Source organism: Notechis scutatus, chromosome 2 (genome assembly GCF_049901735.1).
Source record: "Notechis scutatus isolate UNSWTSFEM ecotype Mainland chromosome 2, rNotScu1.2, whole genome shotgun sequence".
Taxonomy (NCBI): domain Eukaryota; kingdom Metazoa; phylum Chordata; class Lepidosauria; order Squamata; family Elapidae; genus Notechis; species Notechis scutatus.
Window position 1 is genome coordinate 262191844 of NC_142010.1, and position 14580 is coordinate 262206423.

A 14580-nucleotide genomic window follows, 5' to 3' on the forward strand; every position below is an offset into this window, starting at 1 on the left:
TTTCATCTGGGTGCCTGGTTGGGGTGTGTTTGAGCTGGAGGTATCAGGGGGGATCTGTTTGTGCCCAGGTGTTTGCCTGGCTTGTGGTGTGGATATTTTTTTGTTTGTGAGTGCAGGCTTCCAAATGATTGACAGCCTGGTGGAATCATGTCTTCTATTTATGCTTTCAGATCTTTTTTCAATCTCTATGGCTTCTCTGATAATTCTGTGGCTGGGGTTTTCTATAGTGGGTAGGGTTTTGATGCCATTGAAGTTGATGCTATGACCTGTGGCTTTCATGTGTTGGACTAGTGAGGAAGTGTGTTCCAGCTTTTTTACTGCATTTTTGTGTTCATCCAGGCGGGTACTTATTCTTCTATTGGTCTGTTCAATGTATGTGGCCGGGCATGATGCACAGGGGACTTCGTATATGCCTTGGTTTTCCAGGTCAATTTTATCTTTGGGGTTTCTAAGGATGGCTGCTATTTTTCTGTCTGTTTTGAAGGCAGTCTTGATGTGATGCCTGTGTAGTATCTTACTGATTTTGTCTGTAGTACCTCTTATGTAGGGCAGGACAGCTGTTCCATAGGTCTGTTCATCTTCTAGGTCTCCATTATTAGGTCTCCATACGTATGTATGTATGTATGTATGTATGTATGTATGTATGTATGTATGTATGTATAGGAGAATGGTAAAACTGATGTCACAAATAACTGGAAAAAATGTATATAGAACTTGTTTTTTTTAAAGATGAAAATTTAATAAACTTTATTTTTTAAAAAAGGATGCAAATGACCAGCTGTCTTCAAGGAATATAAATCAATTGAAGTGAGGGCACTTCAGTCAGAGGTGAAGAAGCTTCTTGGATGAGAAGCAGAATATCTTCAAGGAACAACAAAGAAAATCCAGACACTAAATTGGAGTTTGGAGAATTGAAGAAGCTTTTTGGATGAGAAGCGAAACGTCTTCAGAGAAAAACAAGAAAGTCCAGTTGCCTCCTGAAAAAGCACCTTTGGGACAACCATGACCTGGATGACAGAGAATGTGATCTTTAGGAATGTGATCTTTCTTCTCAACTTCTTCAGGTCACCTTCAATGGTAAACATCCTGAAAGATGTCTGCCTTGGGCCCCAATGAGTTCTAATTATGTTCTTGCATTGAAACCAAGACAGAGAGATCTATCATTTTTAAAGACCCCGTGAATGTAATTTCCTTTCACGCACACATATTTTATACAAGTTTTTCACATTTGGCTAGCAAATTCCCCTGGTATAATATATTAGGGTATGACTTATTCATCAATATGTGTATCGGGAGGGATATTTGCCATTGATTAGGCACTGCATCACAACATTTAGAAAAGTGGAAGAAAATCATTTTGTGGATTGAAGCAAAAAAATATATAAAAATCTACCAGCAGATTAAAATGCATGGCACACCTTTCTTCTTTGGTTTTAATGAAGATGCAAAGAACTACAGTTGTGAAAAATTGCACATTCCAGTTTATGCATTTGGGTTAATTATGTAATATTTCGCAGGTGCTAATGTTTCTCCTCTGATGGATCTCTCATAATTGCTATAAAACTTATTATTTCTTTTCCTTCTTTATTTTGGAGGGAGGGAGAGATATTTGTTAATGTTCTAAAATTGCTGTGGGTGCTGGTTGTGGATTAATGCTATGCCAACATCTGCTTTTGCTGATTGAATATTCCTTTCCTTCTACCCCCATCTAAAATGAATAGTTTTGTTTTGCTATTTTTTCTTTAATACTCACCCATCAACAGAATAGTTTTCCTCCCAGAGTTTTGGCTGCTCTCATCTCTAGAAGTTTTCAATAAAAGATTGGACAACCATTTGACTTGGAGGTTATAAGGACTCCAGCCTTGGGCAGTGTGTTGGACTCAGTGGTGAAATAGCAATAGCAAGTACTTAGACTTATATACCGCTTCACAGTGCTTTACAGCCCTCTCTAAGTGGTTTACAGAGTCAGCATATTGCCCCTAACAATCTGGATCCTCATTTTACCCACCTCGGAAGGATGGAAGGCTGAGTCAACCTTGAGCCTGGTGGGATTCGAACTGCCAAATTGTAGGCAGCTGGCTGCAGAAGGAGCTTTCAGTACTGCACTCTAACCACTGTGACACAGAGGCAAAAATTGTTACCGGTTCAGCTGAACTGGTAGTAAAAAAAAAAACAGGTTCTATGATCAACTGAGAGGAGAAAAAGAGAAAAACGCAGGATTGGCCCTCACACCCAATCCTGCATTTTTCTGTTCTTTATCTTGTCAGCTGATTTTTCATGATACAGCCTCAGCTGATGTTTGGAAAGCTGCGCGTTCGCGCACACACGCACAAAGTGAACGATCACTGAACCGGTAGGGAAACTGGTAGAATCCCACCACTGGTTGGACTAGAACAGGGATCTCCAACCTTGGAAACTTTAAGACTTTTGGATTTCAACTCTCGGAATTCCTCGGCGAGCAAAGCTGTTTGAGGAATTCTGGGAGTTGAAGTCCACAAGTCTTACAATTTCTAAGGTTGGAGACCCCTGGACTAGAACACATACAAATTCCCTTCCCAGTACTATGATTCTATGTGATTCTATGATTTTTTAATGAGATTCTACCACACTTGGAATATTGCATCTAGTTTTGGTTGCCACAATAAGGTGGTCAAAGGCCTGGAGACTAAACCGTATGAAGAACGACTGTAGGATTTGCGTTTGGCTAGTCTAAAGAAAAGAAGAATTAGGGGGTGATATGATAGCAGTATTTCAGGACTTGAGGGGCTGCCATTAAAGAAAAGTGGGTCAAATTATTCTACAGAGCACCAGAGGGCAGGACAAGAAACAATGGATGGAAACTAACCAAAGTGAGAAGCAACCTGGAATTAAGGAGAAACTTTCTAACAGTGAGGACAATTAAACAGTGGACTAGCTTGTCTGAAATGGTATAGGGTTTTCCTGCCCGAGCAGAGGGTTAGACTAGAAGACCTCCAAGTTCCCTTCCAATGCTTTTATTCTGTTATGATTCTGTGATTGATTTTATGATTCTGTGGCTCTACAGTTCTTTGAGAATCCCTGCATGAATTGCATCTCTCATTAGGAGGAATGCAGCATGCATCATCTCTTTACAAAAATTGCATTTTGTGTGCATTTACTTTTTCATTATTTTTCACAAGTCCTAGGCTTAAAAAAAAGAAAAAAAAATGCAAGAAAAAGAAAAATGCAAGTTATTGGCTCTGTTGGTAATACAGCCCCATCTGCTTCCTTTTTATTTAGGTGTCCGCTGGCCTTCTTTTTCCCAGAGCATCTAGGTCGGAAAATCCCACAAAGTTTTCTTTCCCTGACTCTCTCTCCCCTACCCTCCTTTTCATCTGCTCCAGGCATTCACACACACACACACACACACACACACACACAGAGAGAGAGAGAGAGAGAGAAAGAGAGAGAGAGACAGGCTTTGCAAGCGCTTTGTCAAGACTCCAGCTTCATAAAGAAATTATCTTAATCACGTCATCCGAAGCAAGGAGGCTAGAATACAATCTCCCACTGAAAAACTCCAGCCAGCAGGGGGGAAAAAAGTACGACATAAATCTCTGGAGCATGGGAAATGACAGGCCTGATTTTGGTCGCTCAGCCTTTTGGAAAGGAATAATAATGACTCCGTGGCTATATGTCAAGGCCAGACCTTCCGCTGGAGGGAAAGTTGCCTTCAATTGGGGGAGCTGAAGGGGCACAAACAACAGGATATTAAAGGGCAACGCGGAACAGAACGGAGTCTATGAAGCCAAACAGAAGGAACTGATCTTGCCCCCCCCCCAAAAAAAAAAAAAAAAAAGCACTGTGAGATGATGGCTTTTGGAAAACGGAGCTCCTCGCTCTGCTCTTGAGTGAAACAGGCAAGTGGATAGAGCAGCCTCCGGGCTGTACTTCTGCGGGGCTGCTGAGGATTCATTGACATAGCAATGGATGTATGTGAATTTTCATATTGATGAATGTGGGAGGATGCTTGCTTTATGTATTGGTCTTTCTTTCTTTCTTTCTTTCTTTCTTTCTTTCTTTCTTTCTTTCTTTCTTTCTTTCTTTCTTTCTTTCTTTCTTTCTTTCTTTCTTTCTTTCTTTCTTTCTTTCTTTCTTTCTTCCTCCCTCTCTTCCTTCCCTCCTTCCTTCCTTCCTTTTCCACTCTTTCCCTCCCTCCCTCTTTCTCCAACTCTCCTTCCTTATTTCCTTCCTTCCTTCTTTGTCTCTCCCTCCCTCTTCTTCCTTCTTCTTCCCTCTTCTTCCTCCCTCTTCTTCCTTTCTCCCTCTCTCCCTTCCTCCCTCCTCCCTCCCTCCTTCTCTCCCTCCCTCCCTCTCTACTTTCATTCCTCCCTCTCTCCCTGCCTCCCTCCCTCCTCCCTTCCTCTTCTTCCTCCTCTCTCCTTCCTTCCTTCCTTCCTTCTTCCTCCTTCTCTCCCTCCCTCTTTCTCCAACTCTCCTTCCTTATTTCCGTCCTCCCTTCTTTGTCCCTCTCCCTCCCTCTTCTTCCTTCTTCTTCCCTCTTCTTCCTTCCTCCCTCTCTCCCTTCCTCCCTCCTCCCTCCCTCCCTCTCTCCTTTCATTCCTCCCTCTCTCCCTGCCTCCCTCCCTCCTTCCTTCCTCTTCTTCCTCCCTCCTTCCTTCCTTCTTTCTTCCTCCCTCTCTCCCTCCCTCTTTCTCCAACTCTCCTTCCTTATTTCCTTCCTTCCTTCTTTGTCCCTCCCTCCTCCCTCCCTCTTCTTCCTCCCTCCCTCTTTCCCTCCCTCCCTCCTCCCTCCCTCCTTCTCTCCCTCCCTCCCTCTATCCTTTCATTCCTTCCTTCCTCCCTCCCTGCCTCCCTCCCTCCCTCCCTCCTTCCTTCCTCTTCTTCCTTCCTCTCCTTCCTTCCTTCCTTCTTCCTCCCTCTCTCCCTCCCTCTTTCTCTCTGCCCCCCATGTGCATGTTTGTGGGTTGGTAGTCATATTTACTGACTAGCTGGACAAGGCCATGCAGTTTTCTGTCCAGTTTTCTGTCTGTAAGTCATTTGTTCTTCCCTTCTTTTTCCCAGCCGAGAGAGAAGAACTGGCCAAAAGTCACCCAGATGACTTCTCCTCTGAGCCAGGGCTAGAACTCACACTTTCCTCGTTTCTAATCTGGTGCTTTAAATCAGGGATCCCCAACTTTTCGACGCCGCGGCCCGGTTCCGGCGTCAGCTGGGCGCCGCGGCCCGGTTCCGGCGTCAGCTGGCGCCGCCATTTTTTTAACGAAAAATCACTTCCGGTGACATCACTGGAGCGATTTTTCGTCAAAAAAGCGGCGCCAACGCGCTCGGTGAGCTTTTTCGGGTAGAAATGGCTTTCTACCCGGAAAAGCTCACGAAGCGCTGGCGCCGCCATCTTTTTGACGAAAAATTGCTTTTTTACCAAAAAAGATGGCGGCGCCCAGCAACCAGCGGCCCGGTAAGGCTTGTTCTGCGGCCCGGTACCGGTCCACGGACCGACGGTTGGGGACCCCTGCTTTAAATCACTACCCCAAACTGGCTCTTAAATGGAAAAGTTTTATCCTTGTGTTCTTCTTTCTAGGAGCGGAAGCTTTTGGTGAGAGTACCTGGATACCAGAGAGAGTGAAAGAGAGAAAAAGAGAAAGAGAGATAGAGGGAGGGAGGGAGAGAGAGAGAGAGAGAGATTCATGAAAATTTTCAAGCAAAGTTCCCCTCCCATTTATGCTTCCTAGGAACCATTTTCCAATATTTTCATTTTTGACAGGCCAATTCCCCTACAACTGATTTGAAACTGTACGGTAAAACCTAAAAGAGAAGTCTGAATATTATAAACATTTTAGTGATTCACCCCTCAATTTATTTCCTATGCCCTACGGATCCTTCAATTAAAATCTTCTTCCATAGCCACCCAGATAAGAATATGCTGTTTAAGATAGTAGCTGAAATTAAACAATGGAAGTGATTCACTGGCCCAATGCTTTCTTATAGATAAATCTATTTCCCTATGGGAATTTAGGAAATAGCTTAAAAATAGCCTCCACCCCCAGCCTAGAGTCTCCTAATTCAATCACTAACAATGATCACTCAGAAGAAAACTTTAACTGAATCCAAAAGACTGCCTCCTTGTCTTTGACCTAGAAATGGACAGATGAAATAATCCAGATTATGCTTTATGGAATTTTATCACATCCTCTTTGCTGTTATAAAGTACATTTTGTTCTTCAAACAAAGGACATTGAATATTGCTTGGTTCAAGAGTGGAGCAACCTAGTAAAATTTATCTATCTAGATCACCACGGGATGAGCTCAGAAGCAGGGTTGGAAACAGTAAATTTTGTCCTATTGCACTATCCAGTAGTCTATAACATTGAATATGCTCTGTACTAAGTAGAACTGGGCTGAATCCCAGATGGAGCAGTTCTTACTGATGGATATTTCCAGAGAAACCTCTGGATTTTCTCTGGATGATCTAGGTCATCACTAGATGGACTCAGAAGCAGGACTAGAAACGGTAGATGTCCTATTGAATTGTATAGTAATCTAGAATGTTGTTTTCTTAAGTTTTCGCGGGTACTTACATGTATGGCATTCAGCTTTGTTCGGGTATTTTCCCACGTCATAGTAGTTGTGCTTTTAAAGTTGTAGCAACGTTTCCGCAGAATCTCATCTGCCATCATCAGGCTTCTGTATAGTGTTCATCTATAATGTTGTATTTACTCCATGCTAAAGAAAAGGACTGGGATGAAACCCACATTGAGCAGTTCTTACTGGTGGATATTTCCAGAGAAACCTCTGGATTTTCTTTTAATGATCTAGATCACCATTGGATGGACTCAGAAGCAAGTCTAGAAATAGCTGTTGTACTACTGCACTGTCTGGTACAACCTGTACTTTTGTATTTACACCATGCTAAGTAGAACTGGGATGAATCACAGTTAGAACAGTTCTTACTGGTGGATATTTCCAGAGAAACCTCTGGATCTTCTCTTGATGATCTAGATCACTACTGGAAGAGTTTAAAAGCAGGCTTAGAAAAAAAATAGCCATTGTCCTATTGTACTGTCCAGTAGATCTATACTACTGCATTTACCCCTTGCTAGGTACAATGTTCTGTCTGGTGGATATTTCGGAGAAAGATTGGGATCTTCCTCTGAAGATCTGTCCCCAACCAAGTTAGATCTCCCAACAGTGTGTCAACTGCTATTGCCATCTTCTTTTCTTCCCTTCCATTTTTCTTAGCATTATAGCAATAGCGCTTAGACTTATATACCACTTCACAGTGCTTTACAGCCCTCTCTAAGTGGTTTACAAAGTCAGCATATTGCCCCCAACAATCTGGGTCCTCATTTTACTGATCTTGGAAGGATGGAAAGCTAAGTCAACCTTGAGCCTAGTGAGATTTGAACTGCCAAATTGCAGGCAGACAGCAGTCAGCAGAAGTAGACTGCAGTACTGCATTCTAACCCTTGTGCCACCACGGCTCATTATGTTTTTTTTTCTCTCTTTCTTAGGGGATTCTGGAAAACTGACAACCTGGGTTTCAGACCCGAGTGCCACCGCTTGATGGGGTGAGCTCCCGTTCCTTGCCCCAGTTCCTACCCATCTAGCAGTTTGAAAGCATGCAAATGCGAGTAAATAAATAGGTACCACTTTGGTGAAAAGATAACAGCATTCTATATGCCTCGGCATATAGTCATGCTGGCCACATGACCATGGAAAATGTCTTCATATAATACTGGCTTCTTCGGCTAACAATGGAGATGAGAGTGGTGCCTTAGAATCAGACACAACTGAACAGTGGAAGACTGACTTATGGCTTTCTCAAGGGAGCTGCATCTGTGCAAAATGCACTACAGTCCTAGATAAAACCCAGCAACTAACTAACTACACCTGACTAGGAGAAAAATACGATAGTGCATGCCCTGTACAAATTTCCTAAGAAGAAAAGACAAAGGAAAATACAGCTTTGTGATCTCATAGATATAAAAGCCAGTTCTCATAATTTGTGACTCTGGGTGGCATACAACAATAAAAATAAAATGAAAATCAAGATATTTTTTTAAAAAAAGAAAGAAAAACCTTTAATTCACTGTCTACACTCTTTTATCCCTTGTGGTCAGCAGTTATGAGAAGCCGAAGAGTCAATGGCATTAGATTTTATATCCAACAGAAAGAACATACATCTAAGGATCAAAAGACACACATTTCAGAATGTTGAAAAACCTCAACACACACACGCACATAATTAAAAATAATAAAGTGTAGCCATAGGCCCAGACATTAATTTTTATTCAGTAAAATACAGCAGGTAACTTTTGTATATATAAGAATGTATAAATAAATATTTAAGGTATGAGAAGTCCTTGATATTTGCCTGTGTGTGTTTGTGTATTATAGTGTGTATTTGTGTATTTGTGCATTATAGTGGCAGGGTGTAAGATGCAGGCAGGAAAAGTATACAATGAATCAGAGGTGGTCTTCAGCAGGTTCTGACCAGTTCTGGAGAACTGGTAGCAGAACTTTTGAGTAGTTCGGAAAACCAGCAAATACCACCTCTGACTGGAGATTTTGCAGTATTCTTCTCCTGCCACGCCCATCAAACTATGCCCACAGAACCAGTAGTAAAAAAAAATTAAATCCCACTACTGCAATGAATGACACAGCCAAGCAGCTGGTATTGTGTACAGGAACACAAAATATGGAATAGACCCTCCTAAGTCCAGATGGGAGATCCGATATAAGATCATGGAGAATAAGAAATCTAAGATCCTGTGAGACTTCATTTAAGTAGCAGCAGGTTCTAGTACCACTTTACAAAGCCTTAGTAACACCATACTTGGAATATTGCAATCTGTTCTGGTCAACACAGTAAAAAAAAAAAGATGTTGAGACTTTGGAAAGAGTGCAGAGGAGAGTAGCGAAGAGGATTGGGGGGCTAGAGGCTAGAACATACAAAGAACGGCTGCAGGAATTGGTTGTGTCTAAGTCTAATGGAAAGAAGGCCTGCGGGGACATGACAGCACTGATAGTCAGCCTATTCTCCAAAGCATCTGAAGGCAAGTCAAGAAACAACAGATGGAAACTAATCAAGGAGAGAAGCCACCTGGAATTAAGGAGATATTTCCTAATGGTGAGAGTAATCAGCCAGTGGAACAGCTTCCCTTCAGAAGTTTTGGGTGCTCCATCACTGGAGGCTTTCAAAAAGAGACTGGACAACCACTTATCTGAAATGGAATAGGGTCTTCTCCTTGAGATGAGGGTTGGACCAGAAGACCTCCAAGGTCCCTTCCAACTCTATTATTCTATGTTCTATTCCAGGAGGGTCAAACTCTCATTGTCACATGATATATCAGGTCCTTTCGCTAAACCAGGTGGAGGCATGGCCAGTGTGTGACACATCCAGCCCATGGGCCAGGAGTTTGATAGCCCTGTTCTATTCTGTGTTCTGTGTTCCAGCTCTAGACAAGCAGGCAGGTACTTGAGAACTACTACCCTTATAATTAATGATTCAAATGCATGCCATGGTTACTTAAAACACGCCCAAAGGAAGTCTTTAAGAACTGCCATTTGTTTATTTGCTGATGACTGTGGCCCAAACTTTAATAGAACTTTAACAAAGAGAAATAACAGGAATGACAAATGTAACACATAAAGCAGAGTACAAAAGGGAAGAAACATTGGGGCCATTTATTTTTTCATCTCCCCCCTCCCCCACTTTTTTTTATAAAGCATTAAAAGTGTTCCGTGTTTTTATATCTCTTCATTTTTAATTCAAACAGCGAGAGGAGAAGGAAGAAGAAAGATGCACGTGACATTTCTGGCAAACGGTGATCTCTTGTTTACCCTGTGATTAAATACATATTTCTTGACAATCTTCAGCTCAATAAAAAAAAAAATATTTAAGAGGAGCAGCCGCATTTACTTTTAACTGCCTTATCTTTATTTTCCTGATGGCAGTTGACAAACGTTTCACCGCATCAAAGGGAGGGCTAGAGAGATTTGGCACACAAAAGAGGGTGAAGAACATCATATCACTCTGGCTAGTTGCTAATGTCAATCAATCATAATAGAGCTGGGAGGGAGCTTGGAGGTCTTCTAATCCAACCTCCTGCTCAAGCAGGAGACCCTATATCATTTCAGACATGTGAATGTCCAATCTCTTCTTAAAAGCCTCCATGATGAAGCACCCACAACAACCGAAGGAAAACTGTTCTATGGGATGCTTGTCCTCGCTGTTAGGAAGTTTCTCCTTAATTCCAGATTGCTTCTCTCCTTGATTAGTTCTTAGATTAGATTAGATTAACAGAGTGGTAAGGGACCTTGTAGGTCATCTAGTCCAACCCCCCACCCAAGCAGGAGGCCCTACACCATTTCTGACAAATGGCAGTCCAATCTCCTCTTGAAAGCCTCCAGTGATGAAACTCCCGCAACATCCGAGGGCAACTTCTGTTCCATTGGTTGATTGTTCTCACTCTCAGAAAGTTTCTCCTTATTTCCAGGTTGAATCTCTCCTTGATCAGTTTCCATCCATTATTCCTTGTATGACCTTCGGAAAATTGGCTTTGGATAATAGTTTGATCCCCTTCCTCTCTGTGGCAGCACCTCAAATATTGGAAGACTGCTAACATGTCTCCCCTGGTCCTTCTCTTCACTAGACTAGCCATGCCGAGTTCCTGTAACCATTCTTCATATGTTTTAGTTTCCAGTCCCCTAATCATCTTGGTTGCTCTTCTCTGTACTTTTTCTAGAGTCTCAACCTCTTTTTTATAGTATGGTGACCAAAACTGGATGTAGTACTCTAGCTGTAGTCTTATGAAGGCTTTATAGAGTGGTATTAGTACCTTACCTGATCTCAATTGTATCCCTCTGTTAATGCAACTTAGGATTGCATTGGCTTTTTTGGCTGCTGCTGCACACCGCTGCCTCATATTTAACTGGTTGTCCACTAAGACTCCAAGATCCCTCTCACAGTTCCTGCTATTGAGCCTGGTTTCACCCAGTCTATATGTGTATTTTGGGTTTTTCTTGCCTAAGTGTAGGACTTTACTTTTTTCTACATTTCCATCCATTGTTTTTTGTCCTGCCTTCTGGTGCTTTGGAGAATAGCTTGACTCCCTCTTCTTTGTGGCAGCCCCTCAAATACTGGAAGACTGCTATCATGTCACCCTTAGTCCTTTTTTTCTCTAGACTGCCATACCCAATCCCTGCAACAGTTCTTTATATGTTTTTGTCTCCAGGCCTTTATGGCAACTTTATAGGGGTGTGATGGCTTAGCAGTTAAAGATGCTGAACTTGTCATCTTGAACAACCCAGGTTCAGGACCCGAGAGCTACCCGATGAGGTATGGTCCCATTTCTTGCTCCAGGTCCTGCCAACGTGCATGAAAATGCAGATAGATAAATGGGTACCACTTTGGTGGGAAGGTAATGACATACTTGTGTGCCTACAGTAAGTATAAGTATAGTAAGTATAATCATGGTGACCACATGACCATGGAAGTGTCTTCAACAATGCTGGCTCCCTTGGCTAAGAGGCTGAGATGAGTCCTAGCCCTAAAGTCAGACATGACTGGACAGGGGAAAACTGGATCAGAATAACTAAATAACAAAATTGGAAGGGACCTTGAAGTTTTTCTAGTCCAACCCCCTTTACCTTTATGAGGGCTTGCACTTTCTTGTAGTCATGTTACTGCATTTTATGACTATTTTCAAAAAAACTGGCTTTTACTTTTGTTGTTTGGTAAAAACCATGCCCATAGTGAATATGGTTTTGCTTAATGACTGAGGAATTGGCTAAATGACCTTGATGATTTGTTTAATGACCACTAAAAAAAGATTTTAAAATCAGGTCAGTCACATGACCATTACACTAGAATGTTAAGCCCCCAATCCTCCCCTAATGCTTAGCCTCTCCTATTTCCTTGACCAGTCTTAGTGCAATACCAACCAGCCACTAATTTGTGGTATAAGGAGATGCAGGAAACAGGTGGCTGCGGAAAGTCTTGAATCCAATGCACAGCGGGAGATTTTCCCATCAATAGGTATCACGTTCATCATTCAACACTGAGTTTTAGAGCAGGGGTAGGCATCTGGTTTGGGTGTATGTTGAGAGAGAGGGGGTGGGAAGAGAGAGGAGAGAGAAGGGGGAGAGAGAGAGAGAGAGAGAGAAAAGAAAGAGATAGGAAGAAAGAGAAAGCAAAGAAAGAGAGAGAGAGGGAAAGAGAGAGAAAGAAAGATAGAAAGGGGAAGGAGGGAGATAGGAAAGAAGGAGGAAAGGAGAGAGAAAAAGAGAAAGAAAGAAAGAAAGAAAGAAAGAAAGAAAGAAAGAAAGAAAGAAAGAAAGAAAGAAAGAAAGAAAGAAAGAAAGAAAGAAAGAAAGAAAAAGAGAGGAGAAAGAGGAAGCACACAGAGAGAAAGCGAAAATGTTGGAGAAAGAAAGGGAAAGAGAAAGAGAGAGGAGAAAAAAGAAGCACAGGGAGAAAGAAAGAGAGAGGAAGAAAGAGAAAGCAGAAAAAGAGAGAGAGAGAAAAGGAGAAAGAAAGGGAGAAAGGAAGGGAGAGAGAAAGAAAGAGAGGAAGAAAGAAAGAAAGAAAGAAAGAAAGAAAGAAAGAAAGAAAGAAAGAAAGAAAGAAAGAAAGAAAGAAAGAAAGGGGATGAAGGGAGATAGGAAGGAAGGAGGAAAGGAGAAAAGGAGAAAAAGATAAAGGAAGGAAGGAAGGAAGGAAGGAAGGAAGGAAGGAAGGAAGGAAGGAAGGAAGGAAGAAAGAAAGAAAGAAAGAAAGAAAGAAAGAAAGAAAGAAAGAAAGAAAGAAAGAAAGAAAGAAAGAAAGGGGAGAAAGAGGACGCACACAGAAAGTGAAAATGTGAGAGAGAGTGAAAGAAAGGGAAAGAGAAAGAGAGAGAAAAGAGGGAAGAAAAAAGAGAGAGAGAGAGAGAGGGAAGGAAGCACAGGGAGAAAGATAAAGAGAAAGAAGGGAAAAAGAAAGAAGAGAAAGAGAAAAAGAGAAAGTTATAAACCAACCCTCCCAACAAGAACTAGCCAAGGCTCACTCGGAGGAATTCCATTAAATGAACTCATCTGTCATCTCGCCTTTTATTGATGGCTGGCACTGTTTGGTAGCGAGTGTCACCACAGAACAAATAGCACCCCGGTCCAGCCTTTCTCTTCATCTCACACTGAGACACCCTGGCCATTCCCCCCTCCCCCCCTCCCCCTATGAGTCATTACTTATTACATCCATTATTAACTCAGCTCAGGGCTCATTAGGCATGGAAATTGAGGATGGCAAAATTGGAGCTAAGTAGAGCCAAGTTGCCAAGCGCTGAAGGGAAGGAAGGCCTGGGAGGAGAGCAGGACGCCAAAAAAAAATAAAAAAAGAGGGCAGTTAAAACTGGCCACTCAGCATTTGTGACATTTCCAAATCCTCCAGGCGGCCGGGTTGTTGATTGTAGGGTTCTCTTGTTCTGACACAACGGCACGCAGGGCCACATCGAGAATCGCCGGGGTCGCTGCACAGGAATATGAAGATGACATCATGCGTTTCCCCCATGGGGCCCTGCTGATCAACTTGGCTTGTTGCAGGGTGAGGTTTTATTAACCAGGAGAGTGGAAGGACGCCTTGGGAACCAGAATCTGAAGAAAGACGGAGGGCCGGTGGTGGAGAAGATCGCTCCCTTAAAGGAAATAGAGAGGCCGCCCGATTTTGATTTAGTTCAGGTTCAAAGTGAAATTCACCAACCAGGGTCAAACCACGGTTGGGCTGTTGAGGGTTCACAGGGGTTCAGGAGAGCCCCTAACTAAGATTCTGCGCAGTTCAGAGAACCCCACAAATCCCACTCCTGGCGGGCACCTCCCCTCCGCCTCGCTGCTCCCAGGAGCCACCACATGGCCCATTTTGGATGCAGGGTGTAAGTGCAGGGCGTATGTGGAGGCTCAGGGAGGGTGAAAAACAGGCCTCCTAGAAGTTTGGGAAGGCCAGAAATGGGACTGTTTCCTGCTTCCAGAGAGCCTCCAGAGCCCAGGGAGGCCATTTTCACCCTCCTGGTGGCTCAAGGAAAGCCTCTGGAGCCCCGGGAGGGCAGGAGGCCAACTAGGCCACACCCATCATGGCCATACCCATCCAGCAACTGGGCAGAGAATCCGTTGCTGAAATTTTTGAAGCCCAGCCCTGGGTCAATCCAACCATTTTTAGAAACAAATAAACAACAACAACAAAAATTTCCATGTAGGAAAACAAAACAAAACCAAGGCTTGGTGGGTTCCTTGGTGCTCTCTAAGCTTGGTTGTTTTCTTGCAGATGTTTCATGAACCAAGTAAAACAACATCATCAGTGCTAAAAGGAAGGAAGAAGAACAAGGAGGAGGTGGAGGAGGAGGAAGAAGAAGAGGAAGAGGATGATAGTGGTGATGGTGGTGATTCTGGGGTCCTTGGTGCTCTCTGAATGTGGTTGTTTTCTTGCAGATATTTCATGACCCAAGTAAAACAACATCATCAGTGCTAAAAGGAAGGAAGAAGAACAAGGAGGAGGTGGAGGAGGAGGAAGAAGAAGAGGAAGAGGATGATAGTGGTGATGGTGGTGATTCTGGGGTCCTTGGTGCTCTCTGA

General features: G+C 42.9%; 1 long non-coding RNA gene across 1 annotated transcript; it reads left to right on the top strand.

Annotated features, from left to right (window-relative positions):
- Nucleotides 1–767: 767 nt before the first annotated feature.
- LOC148132619 (uncharacterized) lies at nucleotides 768–8026 on the top strand. The gene is made up of 2 exons (XR_015747373.1): nucleotides 768–1077; nucleotides 7488–8026. It is a non-coding gene; the product is annotated as an uncharacterized LOC148132619 (long non-coding RNA).
- Nucleotides 8027–14580: the final 6554 nt, after the last annotated feature.